The 13,038-nt window shown below is 32.8% G+C and overlaps 1 protein-coding gene across 2 annotated transcripts in view; it reads right to left on the reverse strand.

The window, feature by feature from the left end:
- LOC106458645 (suppressor of lurcher protein 1-like) overlaps nucleotides 1-13,038 on the reverse strand; it is a 104,672-nt gene that overhangs the window by 83,641 nt on the left and 7,993 nt on the right. The gene's annotated exons all lie outside the window — the stretch shown is intronic.

The raw sequence follows: 13,038 nt of genomic DNA on the forward strand, positions 1-13,038 counted from the left end.
TTTGTATCGGCAAAAAGCTTTTACTATTGTTCCACTTTGAAAGTGGTTTTATACAACAGTATATTTTCGATTTGCTCCTTTAGTTGTTATTTCCGTGGAAACATTCTGAATTATTCAGCAAGCAGATAAATAAAATAAGTGTACAGAACGTACATTTATTACAATAATATACTTTAAGCTGTGTAATGATTGCCCGAAAAGTGCTTCATTGCTGCTATCTTCAAACCAAATTGTTAAATAAGAATTTTCTAACAAATTGTATTAATTTTTTTTGGGGGGGGGGGAGAAGCTATCGAACAAGTTTCATTTTAGTTTGGGGGAAATATATATCATCGAACAAATTTTATAACTGTTTTAGTTTGGTAGTTGTTAAGCGCAAAGCTACAAACTGGGCTATCTGTGCTCTACCTACTACGGGCGTCGAAACCCAAATTTTAGCATCTTAAGCCTGCAGACTTACTGCTGGGTCACTGGGGGACTTTATAACAGTTGGATACAAAGTTATTGCATAAGAAAAGATGCAAAAACTTTACTGTAAAATTACATTACATTGTTGGTTAGAATTTTTTTAATTACATTGTTTGGTAAAAGGTTTCCAAATAAGATTCTTTAACTTTAACATAAACTTACAGGCTAAAATATCACGTTAATATATAAGATTTTATTAACCCACAGCTTTCCAGTTCTTTAAAAAAAAAAAGTGGAAAGCTTGTTGGATAATAAAACCTTATATTTTAACGTGGCACTTTAGCCTGTAAACTTATTTTTATGTTAATACATCCATGTTTAAATAACATTAAAACAAGATTTTTGCGATGAATATTTAATACAATGTTGGGTAAAGTAGTATATCAGGATATTGTTGGATATTGTTGGAACGAATTCTAGTATATTGTTGAAAAATAAGTTACCAAACCAATTTTAAAACATTATTGAGTGAGAAGCTACAAAACCAATTTTAGTACATTGTTCTGTAAGAAGTTTGAGACTAAATACATGACTGCAAAGCATGAAATAACTGATATTCATTGTCCTCTCAGTCTGTACGCATTAATGAAGTATTTTATCATGTTGATAAGCTTGTAGAAAATATTTAATCATTTTTAAAAAAAAATATTTTCGACATCCTTTAAATTGGTAGTTTGTATTATAGAAAATTCCATGATATTTCTGTTTCTTTCATTTTTTCTATTAACACAGTAATTTCTATTTATATTACAATTTTCTTATGGTTTTACCGATTCCACAAGATTAGGTGAACATCTCTCTCTTACTTAAGAATTTTAATTAAAACCTCTGAACTTTCTCTCCCGTGTGTATGCAATATTTTGACATTTTTCTAGTTGTAGTCATATGGCTTCTTTAAGAAAACAACTTATCAATTTTGCCTGGACTTGGAATTCGTGAACCTGCAGTCACTGGAGAAAGGACTTAATAATCTTCGTTTCGGTTACGTGAATACATAATTAATTAAAATGTGGAACAATTGCTTATTCTAAATATATAAAAAAAGGAAGAACTAAGCCATGTCTTCGCAGAATTATAAGTGGCTATCAAAGTGTTTGTAAGAAGTGGTTTCTTCATAGTTTTTGTTTTAATACATTCATTACCCATTCCAAAGAAATTTAAGATATTAATTAAATAGTCTTTTTTTATATCCATCTACCTAACACACGTTTCTTAAATTACCATTTTTCCTTACGTCGTGTACTATTACAATATTATACAATTAGATTGAAAGAATTTTCTTAGCAAAGAAATAACATGGTTGAGAACTCTAATTCTAACTTAAACAGTTGCTGATGTATTGACGAAATATCGATGGTAAATTATTATAACAGTCTATTAAGAATCAATACTTCAGTTAATGGTTTGAAGTATTTAGCTTTTTTATTAACATTCTTTCATATAGAACATACCAAAAGATACTTTCTGATTCTCAATCAATTTTCGTTTTCAATACACGCACTAATAACACAATTTAGAGAAGATTAAGAAACTGAAGAAATAGTTATGTGCTCAATCATTATTTACTATTCGAATATACGAAAAACACCAAAATATTCAGAACAAATGCTGTAACATTAAAGCACTAAGCCTAAGTACACCGTTTATAATGCCCAAAATGTAGTTAGAATGTGTTGGAGCACACACACTTAATTCTCCCCTTGACTGAAAATAAAACTATGCTTAGAAAATTTCTAAGACTTTTTTGTAATCATTACTCAAAATATAAGACAATCGATCCCAGTTTCAGGTCTACAGTGGCCAAACTTATTGGACATAAAGAAATGTTACCATAAAGATCCAGTAGAAATATAGTGAATACAAAACATAACTCTTTCTACAGCTCTAAACAGTGGGGGTAAAAAAATATCGACACTTTATGGGTATTGAGTTTGACAGACTAGTTGATTGTAGATGTTAATTATCATTGGCAAATCTGTAGCGCTAGAGAAAAATCTGCACAGCAATCGTAAAACGATAGTGTATATTCCATTAGTTTAATACGAACATTTCCACTCTATTAATGAATACCATACGTTATGAACACAATTTGTTTAAAATATACAGTGGTGTATATTCCATTACTTTATACGAACATTTCCACTCTATTAATGAATACCATTCGTTATGAACACAATTTGTTTAAAATATACAGTGGTGTATATTCCATTACTTTATTACGAACATTTCCACTCTATTAATGAATACCATTCGTTATGAACACAATTTGTTTAAAATATACAGTGGTGTATATTCCATTACTTTAATACGAACATTTCCACTATTAATGAATACCATACGTTATGAACACAATTTGTTTAAAATATACAGTGGTGTATATTCCATTACTTTACTACAAACATTTCCACTCTATTAATGAATACCATTCGTTATGAACACAATTTGTTTAAAATATACAGTGGTGTATATTCCATTACTTTACTACGAACATTTCCACTCTATTAATGAATATCATACGTTATGAACACAATTTGTTTAAAATATACAGTGGTGTATATTCCATTACTTTACTACGAACATTTCCACTCTATTAATGAATACCATTCGTTATGAACACAATTTGTTTAAAACACATAGCTAGAGACTTAGCAGAAGAAAGAGGTAAGGGATTATTGAACTAAGCGTGTCTTTTCAAAGGAAGTAACACTGCAAGAAGACCATTGGTACTCAGTATGAACTTTTATATTCACCCCTTATTGTAGAACTTATTTGAAACTAAACTACAAAGAGTATTCGAAAATAAATAAGCTAAATGAATGTATTATTTTAAACTCAGCCTGCCATCTGTGATCTAGACAATCCACAATATTACGTTTTAGCACTTTTTGGAATGAAAAGAAATATATTGTTTTTATTTTAACCTATTATGTCTAAACTATAATTTTGAAATTTTGTAAGTGACTCCGAATTTTGTTCTTACAGCGAGTATACCTGTCTTTTACTACTATAATTTTATCACTGTATCATTGTAAAATCCAATTTCACGTATTGTCTACCACAATCCAACCAAGTAGTTTGTTTGCTGCTCGACCAATACAATATTAATGTGCGAAATTCAAGAAATAAACAAACTTTTATAAGAACATTAACACTCTGTTAATGAATACCAGAGTAAGCTATCATCATGTGACTGCCCTGTTACAGCTCATTTTGAAACGATAGAAGGGGAGCTCTCACACAATATTTGTATTTTATATCCTTTTATCCAATGTTGCCATAATTATTTCAAGTAGTGTATATCTTTGAATTCAGTAAATCATCCATATTTCATTGTCATTCAGTACACACTTATCCTGGACGACGACATTTAGTAAAATCTTCTAGTTTACGACTTTGAATTTATTAAGTAATCCTTATTTATGTGCTTGATATTCAAAAAGGCATCTTAAGCTAAAATATATACATTAACCACGAACCATCACTTTGAATTTAGAGGTGATCCTGATTTATGTCTTTGATACTTAAAAAATAAAAAAAATACTTTAGTTGCGAAACTAGCATTTAGTAAAGCACTCTAACCTAAGATTTCTGTTGATAGAATTATAGTAAATCATGATTTTGACATTTTAAAAATAACGGTTGGTCTATGATGATTAGATTCATTGAATAACTATACTTGTGATGCTGAATTTAGTATATGACCCTAATCTTTGGAATTATACCAATGGAATGGTTTGTGAAATGTTTAAATGATCATTTCCTATGTCCCTGTTATGCAACCCTGCATTTTAGGTTTGTAAATGAACATAACACTTGACTTAAATTTGGTAACTGACTATGACTTATGTTTGTATATTATAAATGATCTTGACTAATGATTTAACACTAGCAGATGACTACAATCCACGTACTTGATATTTGGCATTGGCCTTTATGTGAAATACACTGCACGAAACAATTATAGAATAATCGCAATTTGAATATTAGAGCTATGACAAAAAAAACACAGTTAGGAAGTAATGTTGGTTGCCATTTTATCAGTTAATTGTTTATGCAAGACAGACATTTGATGATAAGTCATAGTATGATCTGAAATGCAAATAACCGGTCATTCTGCCAATAGTCTATATGTAGTGGTCTCACACAATCTTCTCTTTGTTCCTATTTTGAAGTAAATCACGTAGTTAAAGAGGTCCATTCTGGTCATGAACCATAAACAGATCTCAAAGAAGATATACTGATGTTTGACTCATGTGAAGATCCCCCAAACGAACTGAAACCATTCAGTAACAATAGACTGTGGCAAACTGCCTACAAGTGTTTCATCATGTCCGAGAAACAGTATCATTGATTTAGAAGCGGTTCCAAACCAATGATACAGCTAGTTTCTCCGATACTTGAGCAAGTAAACTATCATCTAGAATACAAGAAAACGTTCCCTATCTATCAATTGGAGTTTGCCTTAATCATAGGGTACTTGCTCTGACACTGAATCAAATGTTCCAAGCCACAGTTGGATATTGCATCAGTTTACAGAAATAAACTTCATAAGGTCACTTTTATCTCACACGCTCAGTGAGAGGCATCCCATTCACAGCAAGGTATAAAACAAGCCACTTGGAAAAGGCCAAGTAAATATGGAATATAATATATATATTTCACAATGGAGTAACGTTTCACCCTGTATTTATATAAAAAATGCATACTTATTTGTAGAGAGTCTAGAGCCACATTCAAAAGTATTTGTTTTAGATGAACGTGACTTGTATGACGATGGTGGAAGTATGATATGGGGAAGGAATAAACTTTGGTGGAGGTACTGACCTCTGCATCCAGCGGAATGGCAACATTAATATCACACATTATAGGAGTTGTATCGTATGACACTTTTCTATCTGTTGCCACATATTGCTTCAGTTGGTCAAGGCTTTAGCCTAATAAAAGTTATCCCCCCTGCTAAACTGGTGGACATATCAGTTGAAAAAAAAGAACGGCATTGAGCAAACTTCAGTTCCATCAAACAATGAGTGGTGCTATTGAAAGTGGTCAAGTGAGCTCCAGAGACTGAAGATGCTTTAAAAACTGTTCTTTCAGAGAGATGGTATCTTAGAAACTTGTCAACATACTAATTTTAAGCATTTAACGTTGCCAGTGTTTTTGCTATTTGTGATGACTATATATATCATATTTGTGTAAAAATATCCTGCATTCTAAAAACACCTACAACAAAATTTACTCTAAACGACCAATCACTTGCATTTCAGGTGATATGGTAACATAATAAAATACCTTATTTGGATAAAAGAAAAATGAAGTGAAGGATGTGATTAACGTTATTTTATAACAGAGATTTTTGGCTTTTCGTGAATAAACAGATAAACTACCATAAAGTCCAAGTATCCTTTAATTGTTTTTTGCAGCACATTGTACTCTGTTTTAATATTTGTCTGCATTTTAAGAAACACCTTTCTTTACCCTTGGACAGAAATTAAGATGGTGTGTAAAGAGAATAGTAACTGTCATCATTTAGCTACTTGTAAACTGTTTATTTAGATTTAAATTGACTAAAGTTGTCATATATGTATAAATGTCTACACAAAAAATGCTTATTATTAATATCATTTTCAAATTGAAAATTTTCAACACACTGTTCTTTAGTCACAGGTTCCTTTTTAGCACAAAAGCTATAGAGTAGGCTACTTGCGCTCTGTGCCCGCCCCGAAGAATCGAACCCCAGATTTTAACGTTTTAAGTCCTTCTATTTACCACTGACCTATCTGGAGACCTACATAAATAGACGTATTGAGAGACAAGTGCATAAATAAACAATCTAACATTTACATACTTAGCCAGACAGTTTGAGAGATAAGAAACGGGCTGATTGGTAAATGTTGTTCACATCACAACAGTAAGCAAGAGTCAGTGGTCTTGAAATTGATCAGGTTATCGTAGAATGACGTGCGTGCTCGTGCCTCACCAGATTCCGTTGTTATGAATATTTTGATACATGCTGATAAAAGGAAAATCTTGTTCCATAGCAGACCTAATAATAAAATCTCTGAATGGCTGTACTCAATTTTACCTCTCAAATACTTGAAATGTTTACATGTACTTGCAGAGACGCATCCTGCGCTTCGCTTTGTGTTTTAATCTTCGCCAGATATGAGAAATCACTGGAGGCTCCAAATGCAGCAGGGTATTGGAGGAGTTAATATATCAGAAAATAGAACCGGGAAACCACGCGAACCACGCACAGAGTTATTAAGCTCTAAAAACAGAGAATATATAGTAGAGTACGGAGATTATTGAAACCCAACATTTTCTTCCTTCTCTTCACAATTGCGTAAGAAAGGGAAAATACTTTCTTCAAATTCTTCTCGTATACAACATATTTTGCTCTGTAAACTGGAACAATTAAATGATTATTCAAGAGTGAAACCAACCATGAATATTGTGTAAAAATAAAACTACCTATAGAAATTTCATGGATATTTTTAACTTCGTGATTGTGTTTTTAGTGAATACAGGTTTATTTAGTTGACATTACATATGTGTAAGTGTGCATTTTAATCTAATTCTCAAGAACGTGGTGCTAAATCATATTGACGGTCCTCTCTTTGTTGCCTCACGTTAACATCGGTAAAACGTAGTTGCATTATTATACACAAAAATATTTTCAAAGTTGATTTGTTTATGATGTTTCCATGTTCACTTGATTAAACTTACACAACTTCTGTAAGATAGACTTACGACATCCAAACCTGAACAAACACAAAAAAATCGCTCACATAACATTACGTAATTAAATTCCCCTGGTGTAAGCCACTGAGTAAATTACAATTTCAGTCGATATATTCCTGAAATTTAAATACTCTTAAAAGTCCTTAATTCACAATCTTTTATCACTAGTCCTTAATTAAAGACGGCCTTTTTGTTCCAACAAACACATTTATCAAATGACGATTAGTACTAGCAATAATCTGACCCTAAAAAGTGGGCAATGAAAATAGTATAATTACAAAGAGCCCGATAACTAGATAAATCGCCCAACAACTACTTTAGTCATGTACCATTTATCATTAGCTCTGTCTCAGACATGACATTGAACTTGCGAGAGAGAACCTATACACAGTTTAGAAGGCTTTCACCATATTCGCATTATTCTTCCGAAACACAGCAATGCATCATTCTACAGAATCTGAAAAAACAAGTAACACGATATTTTACAGAAGTGTATAAACAAAATACTGTACAACACTACACGTATCCCATAAACTATAGAAAAATGTATATACCGTATCGCGCATGAGCAAGCTTATATGTTATTTCTCAGAAACGCAAGTATACAGTATCAAAAACGCACACACGGTATTACAAAGATCCAAAATAATTGTACTCAAAAGTAGGGTGATTAACTCGACACATTCAGGTCTGAGCATGGCTGTGTAAATATCACTGTGTGTGTGTGTGTGTGTGTGTGCGCGCGCACGGATACAATGTGAAGTTCCTGATAGATACAGGCGCTGTCAGCACTTTGTCCTAACCCCCCACTATATACAAGGCACTGTAAATTAAGCCATTAAGCTATCACACTGGCCAGTAAATAAGCTTTGTTCGCACCAGTGGAGACCATCTTGAAATGATCAGAGAAGATCAAATCCACTTCGAAGATAGTGAAAATTGTCATATCTGATCATGGCTGAAGCGTCATTATTATAAGGATGGATGTAATGCTGACATTTCCTGCGAGATAAGTGAGTTGTAGGACTGTGAAAAGGTCATCCAATGTTAACAAAATTATGCCCAGGAACAGTAGCCTGTACGAGTATAATTACAAGATCAATGTTGTTATTCTTTTCATTAAGCCATTCTACAAAACAGAGAAAACTCGGTCGGTGCAGGAATGAAACTTGTTTTCTGCCTAGATACCAAGGTGCAATTATTTGGACTGTAATATATTTTTAAGTAATTGTGAACAGATAGTTATGAAATGCTTAAATCCAGACGTTTACTTGCATTAAATCCAGACGTTTACCTGCATTAAATCCAGACGTTTACTTGCATTAATTTACTGACGTTTACTTGCGTGAGGCAGCAGAAACTCTTTAATGTCCATTTCTGCATTCACTTGTGTGAAATCGATCTTTCTCTCTGGTGACCCAAGAAAGCCGTTGTAGGAGTTTTTCATGTTACATACATTATTAGTAACGATGAATTACGTTTATTGTTCAATCACAGCCATCTCTTCCAACAAACACAGCTGTATCTTTCACCGGCAGCATCCTGAATTCCTTTTGCTAGTTCTTGAATATAATTTATACAGTCTTCCATTAAAAGTCTTTGGTGCTCAGGAAGTCAACTGTTTGTTCTTAGACGAAGTGCGACTAAGGTAATGCTAGATATTAAATTATCTTATACTTCAGTTAATTATCTTTCATACACTTGCAGGTAAACGTCTGGATTTAATGCAAGTAAACGTCTGGATTTATTGAAAGAGTCCTTTTGGTTTAGCATTTTAGACTTGGCATCAGGTTGCAGGCTGTTGGGTCTGGGTGATGAAAGGAGATCTAAAACTGCTGTAACGTATGTTGCTGTTAAGTTTCTAAACCTCGACTAGGATGATCACCTGCTATATCTTATGATGGTTGTTCCATAAACTTCTCAATGTTTGAGCAGGAAGTGATGCTCCTAGTGGACATGATGGATAGGTCGTAATCCAATGAATATATTCCTAGTTTCAAATTCTCCACACTATTATATTTAATGATTATGAGAAACCATAGTGGAAGCACATCAACAAATGTGTCATGCATCAAAACATGGGATTATGATAAATTATGAAAACATGAAAGAACATTGATACATATTAGCAGCACATGAAAGACCTAAAGTCTGAATAGATTAGTCCTTACCTTGTCATTTGAAAGTTAGATCCTTCAAATTACAATCTTCAGATGTCCTGTGTTGAATAGATTAGTCCCTACCTTGTCATTTGAAAGCTAGACCCTTCAAATTACAATCTTCAGATGTCCTGTGTTGAATAGATTAGTCCCTACCTTGTCGTTTTAAAGTTAGACCCTTCAAATTACAATCTTCAGATGTCCTGTGTTGAATAGATTAGTCCCTACCTTGTCATTTAAAAGCTAGATCCTTCAAATTACAATCTTCAGATGTCCTGTGTTGAATAGATTAGTCTCTACCTTGTCGTTTTAAAGCTAGACCCTACAAATTACAATCTTCAGATGTCCTGTGTTGAATAGATTAGTCCCTACCAGATTGTAATTTGAAGGGTCTAGCTTTAAAACGACAATTAGATGTCCTGTGTTGAATAGATTAGTCTCTACCTTGTTGTTTTAAAGCTAGACCCTTCAAATTACAATCTTCAGATGTCCTGTGTTATGCACACACGCAGTTAACATATGGATAATTGGAAAACGTGTGTTATTAATGGGCCTATAGAAAACCGGTTGGTTTAGCAATAAGAGGACGACATAACTGAAGTGTTAGATAGCAATGGTAGCACAAATTCTGATGACCTAAATACTGTAAATGGTGTAGACGATGGCACTAGTGCTTCCCTGCTTATCTGTGACAAGTTAGACGAAAAAGTTCTAATGCCTTAGCACTGGGACTGCTTGGAAAACTGGACATGACAGAACTGTCGGGTTCTGAATATTATAGCTGAGATGAGAACTTATCAGCATTTAAAATGGTTATGAGATAAGGAAGATAAATGGGATTTGTGACACTTGCACCACAAATTCTAACATAAACTTTTACAAGACATAATCTAATAACTTTTCTAAAATCCCAAATTTATTTTCTACGTATATATGTATGTGTGGTCACCCTGCATGTATAAACCTACATACACACACACACACACACAAACATATATATATATACATATTTACCAGGAGCAGATCACATCTTTAAAGCAGTCTTATCAATGTAACTTTCATTGTAGTAAAAAATTAATAGAAACCATATTTATACTGCAAAATGTCAGCAACGTTGAGTTTGTTGATCTATAGATAGTGAAACAGTAGGATGAACAGTACAGTTATATATGTCAGACTGTGACAATGATTTAAAATTTACTGCTTATCTGGCACCTTTAGCCTACTGGTAATGATTTTCTTTTATATGTATATTTCATTTCAAATATATATACATACTTACGTCTGAATACAGCTATGAAAAGCATGATAAGTCAGTAATAATAAGATGGTAAATTATTGTTTTTCTGATTTTTTTTAAGTAACCATACAAAATATATTACTGCACCAATGTTTCTGCACTAGTAGAAGTACTTGCAGTAAATATTACTTTTGGGTAGATTTTAGTTCACCTATTAAAGAAGAGATCTGTAACTATGTTAAAGTGTGTGAGTAACACACTCAGCATTATTCTGCTCGACCTCGGGTCATTCTTTTAACCATAAGAATTTTATGCTTGCAAATAAACTTTAAGAGTCAGGAAGGAGAGTGGTCAACAACTAATGAAGTCGCCAACCCCCACCCTTCCAGGATTCAGCTTATTGGTTTACATTTTTAGAAGTAATATCTCAAAGAACTAGTGTACTGCTATGGCAACCAGCTTGTGAGGTTAGTCCACAAAGATGTGAGTAAATGGTTTAGGTGCCATGGAAAAGACACAAACCAACAGGAACTCTAAAAAGTGTTCCTCCCCTTGTGTCTTATATAAGCTCGCTTCAGTCTGTTGTTGCACAGGTCGAGTCAGAGGGCACCATGTACAGGAGAGGGAGATTGTTCCACAACGAAATTCCAATTCATATGTGGAGTGCCAGCTGATTGTGCGCTGAAAGGTGTTGTACCACAATATCGTATGTACATACCTTCAGAGAGATCACCAAAAAACTGACAAAGAACTCTGTCAGGGCAGAGATGACTAGGATGAAAGAAGATAGGAAGAAAGCCAGGACATTCATTTAGTTGGTGTCAGTAGTAGTTGTAAATCCATTACTGCCATATAAAGCATCTTCTTCACAATAATTTTGTAATACTTCAGAGCTCCAGAAACCATTTAGAAGATCAACTCTACCTTCCTATCAATGCAGCCTTAAAGACCGTGAAAACTGTTCGCCTCTGATCATGGCTTAAACATCAGTTTTTTAGGGATTAAACTAATAATAGTATTTCTTGCGAGACAAGTGAGTTGTAGGTCTGTGAAAAGGTCATCTAATGGCAATACAATTATGTCCAGGAGTAGTAGCCTGTATGAGTGTAGTTCGAAGAAAAGTGTTATATTCCTTTCATTACAGCATTCTAGAAAATAGTAAAAATTCGATCTCTCGTCAATGGAGGAAAAATAACCCGTTTTCTGCCTAGAAAACAAGCTGCGATTGTGATTTCATGGATCGTAAAAAAATTAAATAAAAATTAATCCATTGTTGTTAAATAACTATGGATAGATAACTATAAAAGTTTAGTACAGTTAATGTGTGTGTTGTTTTTAAAAATATGGTTCCATGTCTTTGTAAATCTTACTTCTATAATTTCAAATGAATATTGCATAAATGTACATTTTTTCCCAATTTTCTTGGTTTATCGTAAATCCCTATGTTATTATTTTCAGCGTTGCTCTGGATTTTAGAATCTGAATGTTTCATGTGTCTTACGAAGGTAAGATTTATTTCGTGCTTTATATAGGTTACTGTACTGAGTTGGTAATTCTATTCTACTTTCAAGTAATTAGTTTAACCAATCTGAGTTTTTATTTTGCCTGATTTTCATTTGGCTTTTGAATCCTGATTTGAACTTCATTTATTCTAAGAACGATTCTGTGATTTGGATTGGATATTTTTTTATTCTCTTATAAATATTGGGAGATATTTATGTATTTGTCTGCATTCTTTTTTATTATTATTTTGAGTAAAACTAAACGTATTGTATTTACCATGGGTTTAGTTTTTCTCTTTTTTATCATGTATTACACTTGATATTGTTAACTGTATTGCTTAAGTTGTGCTACTCTATTGTAGTTTCCTTTCTGTTTAAAGTGTACTCTTTGTGATTTCTAATTAACATAGCACTTAATGTGTTCTATTGTATTTATTTAGCACATTTTCATATACTGCATGCATTTTAACTTAAAGGTTTTGATCTATGAAAGTTGTTGTATTTGGAATTTTGTACCTAATTGTTGTTACCTGGTTTCTTTAAAATATTTTTATATAACTTTTCTTGTTTGTGACTTTCTGTTGCCTGAACGTAAGATCATGTTGGGTAACGTTCAATTTTAGACTTATTATTAAGATTTAACGTTAATTTAGCTTAAGGACGAGCTGTGAGAAAAGCGGGAGGAATTGTGATATGTTTATATTATTAATTATACCTTCCTATAATTTAAATTTAATGACTGACATATATATAAGTGACCCTGAACTTTGGGTAAAAATCAAATTTTTGAAAATGGCTGTTGTGTTCTCTACCTTCATTTCTGCGTACAGAAAGCTAAGCTAGTTGATAGAAGTTTATTCAAGTTTTGCAATAAGTGTATTCTACATCGGAGAAACAGGAAGAAAATTGGAAACCAAATTGACAGAAC

The sequence above is a fragment of the Limulus polyphemus genome, unplaced genomic scaffold (assembly GCF_000517525.1).
Source record: "Limulus polyphemus unplaced genomic scaffold, Limulus_polyphemus-2.1.2 Scaffold496, whole genome shotgun sequence".
Lineage (NCBI taxonomy): Eukaryota > Metazoa > Arthropoda > Merostomata > Xiphosura > Limulidae > Limulus > Limulus polyphemus.